The following is a 16527-nucleotide window of genomic DNA, read 5'->3' on the forward strand; positions in this document are numbered from 1 at the left end:
TGAAGCTAATGACAACTAAAGGATCTATAGGGCTGAGGATGTAGCTCAGTGGTAGAAAGATTTCCTAGCATGCAGGAGTCCCTAGGACCAACCCCCAGAACCACAAAAGGAAAAAAAAAGAATTTGTATCTTATTTGTGTAATCAAATAGAAAATGAATAATCATTCCTCTTAAGGAAACTTGTTGGACTTAAAACACTTGAGACGCTCAAAATCAAAATACTCTCCTTATAGTGTATTGCATACCTAGACCATCATGAACAGTGGTGTCACATCATAAAGCATGTTCACATCAAAACAACAAAAAAGGATTTATTGACTGTTGATAAGAAAAATGAACATAACCTAGCTGAGGAAATTATTAACACAACATTAGGATAACATTAGGATAAAATGTAATCATGGCATTCCCCACATGTAATAACTCTAAATACTAATAAATACATAATTTCAAAAGAAAGTCAAATTTCTGAAATCAAAAGCAAACTGATACTTTTTTTTTAAGAGAGAGTGAGAGAGGAGAGAGAGTGAGACAGAGAGAGAGAGAGAATTTTTAATATTCATTTTTTAGTTCTTGGCAGACACAACATCTTTGTTGGAATGTGGTGCTGAGGATCGAACCCAGGCCGCACGCATGCCAGGCGAGCGCACTACCACTTGAGCCACATCCCCAGCACAAACTAATACATTTTTAAATAAGATTTTGAACAGAGGCAAAACAAAGAGTTCTCTCACAAGAATTCCTGACAACATAAATTATCATGCTCATTACAAGGCCCATCCCTTTGTTCTTTTTTTTTTTTTTTTTTTTTTTTTAAAGAGAGAGTGAGAGAGGAGAGAGAAAAAGAGAGAGAGAGAGAGAGAGAGAGAGAGAGAGAGAGAGAGAATTTTTAATATTTATTTCTTAGTTCTCGGCGGACACAACATTTTTGTTGGTATGTGGTGCTGAGGATCGAACCCGGGCCGCACGCATACCAGACGAGCGCGCTACCGCCTGAGCCACATTCCCAGCCCCAAGGCCCATCCCTTTGTATGCAAGCTCAAGGCTGACTGTCATCTGCCCTTTAACAAATTCTGATTTTATTTCATGATCTATAGAGAAAATAAAAAGAGAGAAAGGTGACTTTTCTAAAGTTATTTTATGGTATATCGAATTCTGATACACTCACGATAATTCATCCAATGCAGGATGTCAGTGTTTACACAACGGACATTATTTGTGCACCATGACAAATATACTGCCAATTAGCACAGCAGCCAGGGAGCTGCTCATCCTAGACTAGCAGAGACAGAGTCTGGAGGAGGTGGAGGGAATGTCAGGAGGAGGAGGGAGCCTGGAAGATGGGTGGGGTCTGGAGAAGAGGCAGGGTCTTAAAGAGGAGGATTGGGCTGCATTTATGGCTCCATGGTACAGGGCTTGCCTAGAATGTGTGGGGCAATGGGTTCAAACCTTAGCACCACATAAAAATACATAAACAAAATAAAGGCATTGTGTCCACGTGCAATAAAAAAAAAATTAAAAAGAGGAGGGTGAGGTCTGGAGGAGGGGCAGGACAGGAAGAAGGGAAAGATCTGGAGGAGAAACAGGGTCTGAAGGAGAGGTATAATGAGCCACAAGGGTGCAGGGCCTGGCAGATGGATGAGACCTGAGGGAGGGACAGGCCCTAGAACATGAGTAGGATGTAGAGAGACAGGGTAGAAAGGAGGGAGTAGGTGGTTCAGGAGGACAGGCAGGGCCAAAAATTATGGGTGGGGTCTGGATAAGAAGCGGGGTCAGGAGGGGGAGGCCTTAGCAAGAGGGACCTGGAGGGATGGTTTCTTACTAATTAAACTCTCCATCAAAAGAAAAATGTGTGGCAGTGGTAGCTCAGTGGTAAGGTGCTTGCCTAGCATGTGTGAGGCAAGGTTTGATCCTCAGCACCACACAAAAATAAATAAAATAAATGCATTGTGTCCTTCTACAATTAAAAAAATTGAACAAAACTAAGCAAAGATTAAAGAAAAAATGTGGTTCATTATTAAAAATACAGGGGATGTATTTTTAATAAATTCTGGCTTTGTTAGAAGTAATACATTTAAACCTAAGCGGCTCAGAAGGCTGAGGCAGAAGGATCTTGAGTTCAAAACCAGTCTCGACAAAATCAAGGCATGAAGCAACTCAGTGAAACCCTATCTATAATACAAAATAGGGTTGCCCCACACCAGGCATCTCCCTCAGGCTACTCTGAGGAGAATGGAACCCCGGGTGTCCCTAGAGACACAACCCACAAGGCTCCCCACACCATGAGTCTTCCTCAGACAACTCTGAAGAGAGGGGAACCCCGGGCGTCACTAGAGACGTTACCCAAGAGAGTCCCCACACTGGCGTCTCCTCCAGACCGCTCTGAGGAGAAGGGAACCCCAGGCCTACTTAGAGACATGACCTGTGAGGGTCCCCAACCCTGGCATCTCCCTCAGGAAATCCTGGAAACCCTAGAAACATGCCACACGAGGGTCCCCAAGACGGGCATCCCCCTCAGGCTGCGCTGAGGACAAAGAAACCCTAGGCATTCCTAGAGCCATGACTCACAAAGCCTCTAAGCCAAGAGTCCACTGAGGCTGCTCTGAGAAGATAGCTCCGGAAGTCCCTGGAGGCATGACCCACGAGGGTCCCCAACCTGGGTGTCTCTCTCAATCTGCTCTGAGAATGGAACTCTGCCCTCTCTGTGGAGTGACCCAACACTCCAGTGAACTGGGGCTATCCCTGGTTGGTCCTGAGTGGGAAGCCAGCTCTCCTCACGCTCAGGGAGGAAGCATTAAAGATGGCAGCGAGGCCCTGCCCCTTCTTGACCACGCCCCTTTGGCCATGTGCACATGCTCCAGGAGGGAGCTGCTCATGGCTCAGAGGCGGGACCTCCGCAACTCCCTGGTGAATGTCAGTGCCTTCTTCCACTGAGTAAAATCTATTCCCCCTGCTGTAACTAGGTCTGGCTGTGGCACCATGAGTAGCAGAATCTCAGGAGAGGAGAAATGGAGTCCAGGAAACCTCCTCCCTGCACTCCACCAGGCCAAGGGCTGCAGCAGTCTGAGACAGGTGGGCAGAGGCACAGAGGGAGGCTTCCACAGGGAGTCTAGACACTCACTCAGGCGCCCAATGGCAGAAACCAACGCAAAGGCTTCTGGGACATGTAGTCTTTGAGACAGAGTGACTTAGCCAGGGTCTGCCCATTTTAGAATCAGGAATTTTAAGAAAAATCTGTTAATTCCCAGCCCAGGGTGACCACTGTAGGAGGGTAGAAGCACCTGAGCTCAGACCAAATTCCCAGTAGCCTTGGAGAGCATTCTAGGTCATTCAGTCTGTCCTGTCTGTCCAGCTCTCACCATAGATGCCTCGGGGAGCAGCAGGCTAAACAGATTCAGGGTTCTCAGGGATTCTAGACAGTGTAGTCTGGTGCTCTGCCCACACCGTCTTTGCCCTTCAGGACCATGGAAGCTGTGTGCCATGTGCTGGCCCAGGCACCCTGGAGGACCCTGGCAGTGGACTCTGGTGTTGTACCCATGCAACCCTCACCACAGAAGCCAGAGGCTACAAGTAGCACATTTACCCTCATACCCCTAGGATTCTGGGTAGTGCAGTCTTGTATTCTACAATGCAGCCCAGCTGCAGAGGTCTCTGTGAGCTGAAGGATACTCAGGCACCCCTAGTGATTCTGAACAGTGTACTCTAGCATTCTGACCGTTCAACCCTCACTCCAGAAGTCTATGGGGGCTTCAAGTAGCACATTCAACCTCATACACCCACCCAGAATTCTGGGCAGTGTAATCCACTCTTCTACAATGCAGCCCCCATCCCCTGCAGCAGTCTATAGAAATTGTAGGCCACACAGTCATTCAGGCATCCCTAGGGATTATGGACAGTTTAGTCTGGTGTTCTGCCAATGCAGCCATTACTGCAGTGAATACTGGGAGATGCAAGCCCCCAAGGATCATGGATATTATAGCAAGGTACTATGTTCAACTCTACAGTGACTACTTAGAGCTCACAGCCCTCAGGAATTCTGAGTATTGTAGTCATTTCTACTCAGTCAGCCCTGACCACAGAGGTCTCTGAGAGCTGTAGGCCATTGATTATTCTGGAATGTGCAGTCCATCCTACCTAAGTGGACTTCACCATCAAAGCTCTTAGATCTGTGTAGCACAAGCCTGCCTAGACACCCCTGGGAGTCTGTGTAGTGCAATACAAAGCTTTCCGCAGCAGTATTCAAAAGGTAGGTGTCTGGGAGCTGCAGGCCTCCAGAGATTCTGGGTAGCATAGTCCTGTATTCTGCCTCCATAGCCCTCACTGTGGAAGCCTCTGAGAATTCCAGGCCACATGGACACGGGTACCTCCAAGAATTCTAGGTAGTATAGTTCAGCTCCCTACCCTGCAGTCCTCACTATTGCAGATCCTGGGAACTGTGATCCCCCCTGAGGATTCTGGATAAGGTAGTCCAGTGTTTTGCCTACATGCCCCTACTGCAAGGGCCATGAGAACTAAAGGCCACATGCTTGCCTTGGTCCTGAAGACCTCACTGTGGAAGCCTCCTGGAATTGCAGGCAGCACACTCACCAGTGTGTCCCCAGGAATTGTAGGTAGTGTAGTCTGACCTGCATAATGCACAGCTCTCACTTGGGAGGCCTGTGGGAGTTGCAGGCTGCATACTCACCTGGGCAACACACCTCACCAAGGATTCTGGATATTTTAGTTAAGCTCTCAGTCCAATAGTCCTCACAACAGAGGATCCTGAGAGCCGCTGGCACCGAGATTTGTGGATAATATAGTCCTATGTTTTTCCCACTCACTGCAGAAAATTCTGAAACTCAAATTCCCCCTTAGGATTGTGAGTAATGCAGTTCAATAGTTTGCCCACTCACCACAGAGGATTCTGGGAGCTGCAGTCCCTGAGTATTCTGGATAATGCAGTCTAGGGTTTGCCTGCACAGTCCTGCTGAGGATCACAGGAGCTGAAGACCCCATGCTTTCCCTGGTACCCTGGAGATTCTAGGTAGTGTGCTCTAACAATACAACTGTCACCACAGAAACCTCTGGGACTTACAGGGTCTAACCTGTAAAAAATGCCATAGTACAGTCATTTTGTCAGTGTTAAATATATTAATATGGATAAGTTATCAATATTAAAGGGAATAGGAAAGATATAATATCAGCTTTAAAATACTATCATCATTAAACACCACATAGGACAGCTCTTATATCAGTTTTAAAAGCTCTTATAGATATCATATTAATATTATAGGCCACAAAGCAAATATTATGTCACTTTTAAGTGTTATAGAATGTATATTAGTATTAAAGGACACAGGGCAGCTGTGCTATCAGTTTCAGTTGCTATAGTAAGAATATTATATTAATATTAAAAGTCACAGGGAGGTAATTTATCAATTTTTGATGCTACATTAAAAGTATTAAAGCCACAGGACAGGGCTGAGGTTATAGCTCAGTGGTAGAGTGCTTGCCTAGCACATGTGAGGCACTGGGTTCGATCCTCAACACCACATAAAAATAAACAGATAAAATAAATGTATTGTGTCCATCTACAAAAGTAAATAAAAACAACTAACACAAAAATTTTTTTAAAGTCACAGGGCAGCTATAATATTGGGTTTATAGGTCACTATACGAATACTATACTAATATTAAAGACCAAGGGCAGCTACTATGTTAGTTATAAATATCATAGTATGAATAGTATATTAATATTTAAGGCCACATGAAAGATAGTATATTGCTTTTAGATGCTATATATGGATATCATATTATTATTAAAAGCCACAAGAGGGGCTGTGGTTGTGACTTGGTAGTAGAACACTTACCTATGTGAGGCACTGGGTTTGAACCTCAGCATCACATAAAAACACAAACAAATAAAATGAAGGCATTGGGTCCATCTATAACTGAAAAAAAAATTTTTAAAGCCACAAGATAGATTACATCAGTTTTTTAGATGTTATTTAATGAATATCATATGAGTACTAAGAGAACTGGGCACATATATTAGTTTCAGATGTTATAATATAGATATACTATTAATACTAAGAGCCACAGGGTAGCTATTATATTAGTTTTAGATGCTATAATATGAATATTATATTAATATTAAAGGCTACAGGGCTGTTATTATATTACTTTTAGGTTTATAGGATGGATATAATATTAACATTAAATTCCACATTTCAGCTAATATATCAGTTTTAGATGCCATAATATGGATATCATATTAGTTATAAAGTTCACAGAGGAGCTATTATATCAGTTACAATTCCATAGTATAGATGACATGTTAGTATTAAAAGGGCACAAGGCAGCTCTTATTTCAGTTTAACACTAATATTACATGCACACTATGGCATACCAAACTGATATGATCACTGCCTTTTGGCCTTTAATATTAATATCCATGCAGTGGCCTATAAAACTAATACAAAAGCTGCCCTGTGACCACATTATGATATTACATTATGATTAAAGACAACATGACAGCTACTATATTAGTTTTAGTTGCTGTACTATGGATATTATAGTAGTATTATTACAGTGGTCCACTTTATACTTTGAATATAGCCCTTTCTGCTCTGCCACTATAAGGTCCTTGCTTAGCATCTGGATGGCCATCTTAAATGACAGCTGCCATTTTAAGGAAAAAGTTTCACTTTCCCACCCAAGGCCCTTTCTGAGAAAGGCTCATCACTCCCCCATACCAACCCAAACGTTAACCTTTAATATTAGAATCCTCCGGGCTCTGATTCCTGTACCTGCTCTATAAAAATTCCCAGAATTCAAGCCTGTTTTGCCTCTCTTTCCTACAGAGAGATGGCATTGTCAGCTCTGACCAACAAACTCTGGGGTGTATCTCTGCCTGGTCTCCATCTTTCATTTCTCGATTACCCATCTCTTGTTCCTTGCTTTCCCTTCATCCACTGTAACTATCTTTTAATATAGTAGAATATTTTTATTGATTTTTTAAAAATAAATGACTAATATAGTAGAATATTGAAATTGAAAGCAGTTGTCTTTTTTTTAAATTTTTTGGTTTCGTTTGTAGATGGATACAATACCTGTTATCTTATTTATTTTATGTGTTAGGAAAGTATTCTACCACGTGAGCCAAAACTACCACCTCCCCAACCAACTTATTTTTTAAAAGGACATATTTCTTGGGGCTGAGGTTGTGGCTCAATGGTAGAGCACTTGAGATAGATAGATAGATAGATTTCTTTATTTCTCTCTCTGCTCCTCCCTAATCTCTCCCCTACCTAATCTCAGGAGAAACAGGATTACCTTTCCCATTTAGGAAGATTTCTCTGTCCTTAAATACACATCCACCTTAGGAATTAAGTCATACAGAATTTGGGGATGGTACAAGAAGATCTCAGAAATTACTACCTCTGAAATTAACAAGTAAATTACAATTCCAGACAGAGGACACATGCAATGTAGCTTTTGAATAATCTTTTTAAAAGGCCTCTGTTCCTGATGGGCAGAATCATAGACTTTGGGACAGGAGTCCCCTGTGTTTATCCTTTGCTATCAAAGCAATAAACTTTCTTTTTCCTTTTTCTCAAAACTGTGCACTCATTATAGGATTGACATTAAGGATAAGAACTGACTTGTGGAAACAGTATTAAAGACCAGAGTGCAGGCTTATATTAGTTTTGGATACTATAGTATTGATATCATAATACTATTAAAGGTTATATGGTAGCTATTAAATTAATTCTAGATGCTATTTATGGATATTACATTAGCATAAAAAGTCAAAGGGCCACTATTATATTATTTCTAGGCAGTATTGTTTTAGTAAGCTTTTTTTGCCACTGTGTCTAAAATTTGTGACAAGAACAATTTTAGAGAATAAAAATTTTGATTTGGCACTCACAGTTTCCAAAGTCTCCATTCACAGAAAGTGGATTCATGTCTCTGGGCCTGAAGTGAGACAGAACACCATCACCTCACCCAAGGGTGTGGAGGAGGAGAGTGGGTCAGGACATGCCAAACAGGAAGGAGAAACCAGGGAAAAAATATATTCCCAAAGGAATGCCTCCAGTGCTCCTCCAACCACACTTTACCTACCTACAATTATTAAGTTTTCCTTATGGGTGAATTAACATGTTGATCAGTTTAAGGATGTCACTATCCAATCATTTCACCTGAAAACTTTCTTGCATTTTCTCCCACATGAGTTTTCATATCTAAACCATAGTATTCTGACCCTGGCCCAGAAAAGCTCAGGTCCACTCACAATGCAAAATATTTGAGTCCATTTCCAAGAAACAATATATTCTCATATTCTCATTCTCTCCCTCCCTCCCCTCCCCCCTCCTCCTCCCTCCCTCCCCCCCCTCTCTCCCTCTCCCTCTCTCTCCCTCTCTCTCCCTCTCTCTCCCTCTCTCTCCCTCTCTCTCCATTTATTACCAGGGGTCAAACCCAGGGCTTTGTGGATGCAAGGCAGATGCTTTGGCACTGAGCTACATCCCAGTCCAAGAGTCCATATATTCTTAACAGCATCCTCAAAAGTCCAAGTCCAAAGTCTCTTCTGAGATTCAAAGCAAATTCTCTGCAATGAGCTCCCATAAAAATCAAAAGCAAGTTACATAAAAATCAACAAATAACAGCACAGGGTCTTTTAAAGAAGGGGTGGTGTCAAGGAGAGATAGATGAGGATGGTAGAAACATAAGGTTAAAAGAATAATTATATAAAATAAGCCCACTGTACTGACTCCCCACATGCTTTCTTTGCCGAAAAAGCAATCTGCCTGCAACACTGCCTAGACTGGAGGGACCAGATTTGTCACATTCCTGCTTCTTCCTGCCCTTAGGCACATATGTGGGGGGTCTGGGGTATATTAAAGGGCAAGACACACCCATCCCCACAGACATTCAACTCTGAGCTCCCTTCTCTTTGGAGAAGTCTATCTTCATTTCTTTCTTAAATAAAACTTGGTTGCTATGCTTACCTAAGCATTTCATGGGTGTTTAATCTTCAACATCAGGGAAACAAGGACCTGTTCTTGATCTCCAAGACTGGTATCAGTGGGACCAAACAAACACTAACACTCAATTGGGCACATAAAACCTATAGTTGCACAACCAGCATCTGAGGCACATGGCATAGTGATGTTCTCTCCAAAAGGGCTTGTGCAGCTCTGCCCTATGGCTTTGCTGGTTGCCACCCACAAGACTCTCTCAGCTTATACATCTGTTTGATTCCCACAGCTTTCCTTGGCAGGCTCTCCATGGTACTGGAATCTCTTAATCTTGGGGGTCTCCACTACAGTTTCAGCTGCCTTCTCACTTCATACATCACACTCTCAGAGGCTGCCCACAGCAACTAACCATTTTCCTGGCCTCCCAGGTTTTCCTTTGAAATCCCAGTGAAAGCCTCCATAACTCCCTAACTCCAATTTCCCCCAATAAAAAAAAAAAGAAGATAATAGAAAAAGCACCATGTGGTTGATGCCAAGTTCTTTTACCATCTCAACCAGTAGGCAAGATTTCTATGACTATGGCTGTAGTATCCTCTAAGTGCCTGGCATGGTGAAACAACTACCCAACCCTCTTGTTCAAGCAGGTGCACAAATGGTCTCAAAGAATTTTTACTTTTATAACCTTGGGCCAGAGATAGGTGAGATCTTTTCAATTCCTAAGATGCCCACAAGCCATCTTTTATATTGTCTCTGGGTAAAGTAATTTAGCATCTCTGCAGTGGTGGTAATGTCCTGAACAATAACAACTTCCTTCATCCCAGGTTTACATTTCTCTGGGCAAACTGGAAATTGGACCAGAATCCCTCATTAAGCTCCACCTGCAACTTACTAAACCTTTCCCAGCTTTATCTCTAAATATTTCAAACTTTCTCCCCCAACAAACCATCTGTAAAGACTACTGAATCATATAGATTATTCATAGCAAAAACCCACTCACTGATTTAGTCAGCTTTTTCACCACTGTGACCAAAAGATCTGACAAGAAAACATTTAAAAAGGAAAAGCTTATTTGCTGTTCATGGTTTCAGAGGTCTCACTCCAAAGACACACAACTCAATTGCTCATTTAAAAAAAAAATTTAGTAATCAATGGACTTTTATTTATTTATATGCAGTGCTGAGAATTGAGCCCAGTTCCTCACACATGCTAGGCAAGCACTCTACCACTGAGCTCTTGGTCCAAATTGAAGCAGAACATCATTGCCAAAACTGTAGAGAAGAAAAGCTGGCAAACAATAAGGGGGGGGGAGCATGAGCGCTCTTCTCCCCAGGGACAAAATATTAACCTCAAAGGACTGCCACCATTTACCCACCTTGTCCAGTTACCACCCAGTTAATCCCTATCAGTGGATAATTAGATTAATGCTTTCATTAAGTTGGTGCACTGATGTAGGTTAATGCTCTCAGGATCCAGTCATTACACATTTAAATTTCATCTCATTGACTCACATGAGTTTTTTAAAGGATAACTCATATCTAAACCACAATAGCTATGGATACCATAAAAACATGAAAGGACACAGGGCAGCTATTATATTAGCCTTAGGTGCTACACTATGGATATCATATTAGTATTAAAGATCACAGGGAGATACTATTTTGCCTTAGATGTTATAGTATGTATATTATATTTGGATTAGAGACCACAGGGTAGCTATTATATTAGTTTTTGATGTCATGTTATGAATATTATTTTAGTATTAGAGGCCATGATGTGGACATTATATGTTTGCTCCTCATGCTTCCCACCATCCCCTCACCGGCTGCCAGAGCTGCCAGAAGCTTCTGAGCCGTCTCTCTGAGGATGCTCTGAGGAAAAGGGAATCACAAGTGTCCCTCTAGACATGACCCATGAGGGTCCCCATGCTACGCATCTCCTCAGGCTGCTCTGAGCAGAAAACCCCAGGCTTCTCTAAAAATATAACCCATGAGGGTCCCCAAGCCAGGCATCTCCCCCAGGCTACTCAGAGGAGAAGGAAACCCCAGGCATCCAAAGAGACATAAACCACGAGGGTCCACACACCAGGCATCTCCCTCAGGCCACTCTGAGGGGAAGAAAACCCAGGGCCTACATAGAGTTGCGACCCACAAGGCTCCCCACATCTGGCGTCTCCCTCAGGCCAATGTGAGGAAAAGGGAGCCCCAGGCATCCCTAAAACAGGACTCACAAAAGTCCCTAAGCCAAGACCCCAACCTGGGTCTCTCTCAATCTGCTCTGAGAAGGGAGCTCTGCCCCTCCGTGTGGAGTGACCCAACACTCCCAGGAATGGGGCTCTCCCGGGTTGACCCTGGGGGAGAAGCAGGCTCCTCACTTTCAAAAAGGCAGCATTAAAGATGGCGGCGAGGCCCCACCCCTGATTGACCATGCACAGCAACCCTTTGGCCAAGCACAGCAACCCTGGCAACCGCCCCAGGCAGCTCTGAGGAGAAGGGAACCCAGGGCTACTTAGAGACGTGACCCAAGAGGCTCCCCAGGCCTGGCATATCCCTCAGGCTGCAGTAAGGATGAGGCTGCCCCACAGTGTCCCTAGAATGTGACCCACGAGGGTCTCCAAACCAGGCTTCTCCCTCAGGCTGCTCTGAGGAGAATGGAACCCCAGGCATCCCTAGAGACACGACATCCCTCAGTCAAGAGTCCACTGAGACTGCTCTGAGGAGAAGGGAGTTCCGAGGGTCCCTGGAGGCATGACCCATGAGAGTCCCCAACCTGGGTGTCTCTCTCAATCTGCTCTGAGAAGGGAGCTCTGCCCCTCCCTGTGGAGTGACCCAACACTCCAAGGACTGGGGCTCTCCTGGATTGGTCCTGAGGGGGAAGCCAGCACCTCACTCTCAAGGAGGCGGCCTTAAAGATGGCGCTGAGGCCCTGCCCCTGGTTGGCCATGCCCCCTTCGGCCACGCACAGCAACTCTGGCGCCCAGCAACCCTGGCGCCCAGCAACCCTGGCATCTGCCCCAGGCCGCTCTGAGGAGAAGGGAACCCCCAGCCTAATTAGAGACATGACTCACGAGGCTCCCCAGGACTGGCATCTCCCTCAGGCTGCTGTAAGGATGAGGGAGCCCCCCACTGTCCCTAGAATGTGACCCAAAATGGTCCTCACACCAGGCATCTACCTCAGGCTGCTCTGAGGAGAACAGAATCCTGGGAGTCCCTAAAGACATGACCCAAGAGGGTGCCCACACAAGGCATCTCCCTCAGGCCACTCTGAGTTGAAGGGAGCCCCAGGCACCCCTAGAGACATGGCCCACGAGGGTCCCCACACCAAGTGTCTCTCTCAGGCTGCTGAGGAGAAGGAAACCCCAGGCATCCCTAGAGACACAACTCACGAAAGTCCCTAAGTCAAGAATCAACACTGAGGCTGCTCTGAGGAGAAGGGAGCTCCGTGAGTCCATGGAGGCATGACCCACGAGCGTCCACAACCTGGGTCTCTCTCAATCTGCTCTGAGAAGGGAGCTCTGCCACTCCCTGTGGAGTGACCCAACACTCCGAGGACTGGGGCTCTCCCGGGTTGGTCCTGAGGGGGAAGTCAGCTCCTCACTCTCAAGAGGCAGCATTAAAGATGGCGGCAAGGCCCTGCCCCTTCTTGACCACGCCCCTTTGGCCATGCGCTGTGCAGGGGCTCCTCCCAGCTCAAAGGCGGGGCCTCTCCTGGCTCCCTGGTGAATGTCAGCACCTTCTTCCACCCTCAGAAGTTAATGAATAAAATATGTTCCCACTGCTCTATCTAGCTGTGGACCTGAGGAGTGGAATCTCAGAAGAGGAAAAATGGAGTCCAGGAGAACCCCTCACTGCACTCCACCAGGCCAAGGGCTGCAGCAGCCTGAGACAGGCAGGCAGAGGCACAGAGGGAGGCAGCTACAGGGAGTCTAGACCCTCAGCCCAAGGGCAGAAGCCAGAAACAGACCACCTCAGAGGCTTCGAGGACATGTAGTCTTTGAGACAGAGTGACTTAGCCAGGGACTGCTCCAATTCAGAATCAGGGGTTTTAAGAAAATCTGTTAATTCCCAGCCCAAAGTGATCACTGTGGGAGGGTATAAGAACCTGAGGTCAGACCAAATTCCCAGTAGCCTATGAGAGCATTCTAGATCATTCAGTCTGTCCTGCCTATCCAGCTATCACCATGGATGCCTCTGGGAGCTGCAGGCTACACAGATTCAGGGTTCTCAGGGTTTCTGGACAGTGTAGTCTGGTGCTCTGCCCACACCGTCTTTGCCCTTCAGGACCATGGAAGCTGTGTGCCATGTGTTGGCCCAGACACCCTGGAGAACCCTGGCAGTGGACTCTGGTGTTCTACCCATGCAGCCCTCACCCCAAAAGCCTAGACGTTACAAGTAGCACATTTACCCTCATACCCTCAGGATTCTGGGTAGTGCAATCTTGTATTCTACAATGCAGCCCAGCTGCAGAGGTCTCTGTGAGCTGCAGGCTACTCAGGCATCCCTAGTGATTCTGAACAGTGTAGTCTGGCATTCTGGCCATTCAGCCCTCACTCCAGAAGCCTATGGGGGCTTCAAGTAGCACATTCACCCTCATACACTCACACAGAATTCTGGGCAGTGTAATCCAGTCTCTATAATGCAGCCCCCCACTCCATACAGAGGTCTCTAGAAATCGCAGGCCACACAGTCACTCAGGCATTCCTAGGTATTTTGGACAGTGTAGTCTGGTGTTCTGCCAATGCAGCCATCACTACAGTGGATTCTGGGAGCTGCAAGCCCCCAAGGATCATGGATATTATAGCAAGGTACTATGTTCAACTCTACAGTGACTACTTAGAGCTCAGAGCCCCCAGGAATTCTGAGTATTGTAGTCAGTTCTACTCAGTCAGCCCTGACCACAGAGGTCTCTGAGAGCTGTAGGCCATTGATTATTCTGGGTTGTGCAGTCCATCCTACCTAAGTGGACTTCACCATCAAAGCTCTTAGATCTGTGTAGCACAAGCCTGCCTAGACACCCCTGGGAGTCTGTGTAGTGCAATACAAAGCTTTCCGCAGCAGTATTCAAAAGGTAGGTGTCTGGGAGCTGCAGGCCTCCAGAGATTCTGGGTAGCATAGTCCTGTATTCTGCCTCCATAGCCCTCACTGTGGAAGCCTCTGAGAATTCCAGGCCACATGGACACGGGCACCTCCAAGAATTCTAGGTAGTGTAGTCCAGCTCCCTACCCTGTAGCCCTCACTATTGCAGATACTGAAACTGTGATTCCCCCCTGATGATTCTGGATAAGGTACTCCATTGTTTTGCCTAATGTCCCTACTGCAAGGGCTATGAGAACTGAAGGCCACATGCTTGCCTTGGTACTAAAGACCTCACTGTGGAAGCCTTCTGGAATTGCAGGAAACACATTCACTAGTCTGTCCCCAGGAATCATAGGTATTGTAGTCTGACCTGCATAATTCACAGATCTCACTTGGGAGGCCTCTGGGAGTTACAGACTGCATACTCACCTGGGCAACACACCCCAACAAAGATTCTGGATACTGTAGTTAAGCTCTCAGTCCAACAGTCCTCACAACAGAGGATCCTGACAGCTGCTGGCACTGAGATTTGTGGGTAATATAGTCCTGTGTTTTTCCTACTCACTGCAGAAAATTCTGAAACTCAAATTCCCCCTTAGGATTGTCGGTAATGCAGTTCCATGGTTTGCACACTCACCACAGAGGATTCTGGGAGCTGCAGTCCCTCATGGTTCTAGATAATGCAGTCTAGGGTTTGCCTGCACAGTCCTGCTGAGGATCACAGAAGGTGAAGACCCCATGATTTCCCTGATACCCTAGATATTCGAGGTAGTGTGCTCTAACAATACAACTGTCACCACAGAAACCTCTGGGACTTACAGGGTTACAGGGTATGTAGGCATCCCCAGAGACTCTGAGCATTGAAGTCTGGCATTCTGCCCTTACAATTCTCACCCCAGAAGCTGCTGGGCAGAGCAGCCACCCAAAAGTAACTGGTAGTATAGTTTAATTTTTGTCAGTACAGCCCTCTCTGCAGAGGTCTCTGCAAGTTGCAGGTCCCCAAGAATTACGGGTAGCACAGTCTGTCATTTGACCTCACTGCAGAAGGCTCTGGTAACTACAATGAGGATTCTGCAGGTACCCAGGATTCAGGTAGTACAATCCATCATAATCTTTGCATCTCTCACCCTAGAGACTCCTGAGAGCTTCTTACTGCATTTTCATGAGCCCTTACCCTCAGGCCCCAGTGAGACTCCAGGCACTGGGCCCTCCCTGCACCATCTTGAGTGGGCATTTGTGTCCTCAGACACTCAAGCCACACAAAATACATTGACATACCATGATAATGAGCAGCCAAAGCCTCAGTAAGAAATACTGTTGTAAAATAAGTTCTGCTAAAATATTACCTGAGAAAGTAAAGAACATGGCAGAACCTCCTTCTCAGCATATCAGGCAGTACACAAGAAGCTTCTTCCTCATGTTTTCCTCACATGGACTTCAGTCATCCTGAATCCACAGTGGAGTCTCCATGGGTAGGTGTCAGGGAGAAGGAAGCTTTGGTCCTCACCATAGACGTATCCACCAGGCATCCCCAGTCCATGGAATCTTTCTAGGTGTGTTCCCAGGATAAAAAAAATTTTAAAAAAAATTTAAAAAAACATTCTGTTCTACACCTTAGATAAAGCCCCTAGGAGTCCCTAGATGTGGCGTCTCTTATATGGGTCCCCAGGAGAAGGAAGTTTGATTAGGGCACAGAACACAGCCCCCAAAAGCAGTTGATCAGAGAAGGTTGTTCTGAGTGTCCCCGCTGGCCACTGTGGGCAGTGCAGGATGCTGGGTGCTGGGTGTTCACTGTTCAGAGCTACACCCCCTTGTGCTAGGCACAGTGAAGCTTTGAAATTCATAGTTCTGACTATTCCAGGTCATGATTTTTGAAATCAAAAAGAAATAGAGCCCAGCATCCTATGTCTTGATCAGAATGGATGGAGATAGCAAGCAGCAAAGTACATGACCCATAGACAAAATTTCATTGATTTCCTATATTTCAGCCATCATGTAGGGGAAACAGTGAAATTTATAAACTGGAATAAGAAACATTTTAAAGCATTAATATTTAAAATAGAGACCCCAAATTTGAAGTACTTACATGTAAGTCTTAAAGTACAATCCTACTTTCAGAAAATCTTGAAATGTTTATAAAGATATCAAATGAAATATAAATAAATGGAGACATAGTCTTTGCTCAGGTCTCAATAATATAATTAAGATGAAATTATCTCAAACCTGATCTGAAGATTCAGTGCATTCCAGAAATTCCCAAGAAGCTGTTTATGAACCTAGACTAGACAGCACTGACCGCAAAAGAACACACTTCAAGAAGCCACACATAAGGATGCGAGAACCTAACAAAATACTCCCTAGACTTGAATTTAAAATGGGAAACTGTAAAACTCCAGAAAATGTGCATGACCACATGTTTCATGATAAGGTTTTATATGTAGCCCCAGCAAAAAAATCCATAAAAGCTGGGGATGTGGCTCAGTATTTAAGCTCCT

At 45.2% G+C, this 16527-nt stretch overlaps 1 long non-coding RNA gene across 1 annotated transcript; it reads right to left on the reverse strand.

Moving 5' to 3' along the window:
• Positions 1-864: 864 nt before the first annotated feature.
• Positions 865-15580, reverse strand: LOC144365272 (uncharacterized). Its single transcript, XR_013423574.1, has 2 exons — positions 15379-15580; positions 865-1091 (listed from the first exon to the last, which is right to left on the reverse strand). It is a non-coding gene; the product is annotated as an uncharacterized LOC144365272 (long non-coding RNA).
• Positions 15581-16527: the final 947 nt, after the last annotated feature.

This window comes from Ictidomys tridecemlineatus, chromosome 7 (assembly GCF_052094955.1).
Source record: "Ictidomys tridecemlineatus isolate mIctTri1 chromosome 7, mIctTri1.hap1, whole genome shotgun sequence".
NCBI classification, from domain to species: Eukaryota; Metazoa; Chordata; class Mammalia; order Rodentia; family Sciuridae; genus Ictidomys; species Ictidomys tridecemlineatus.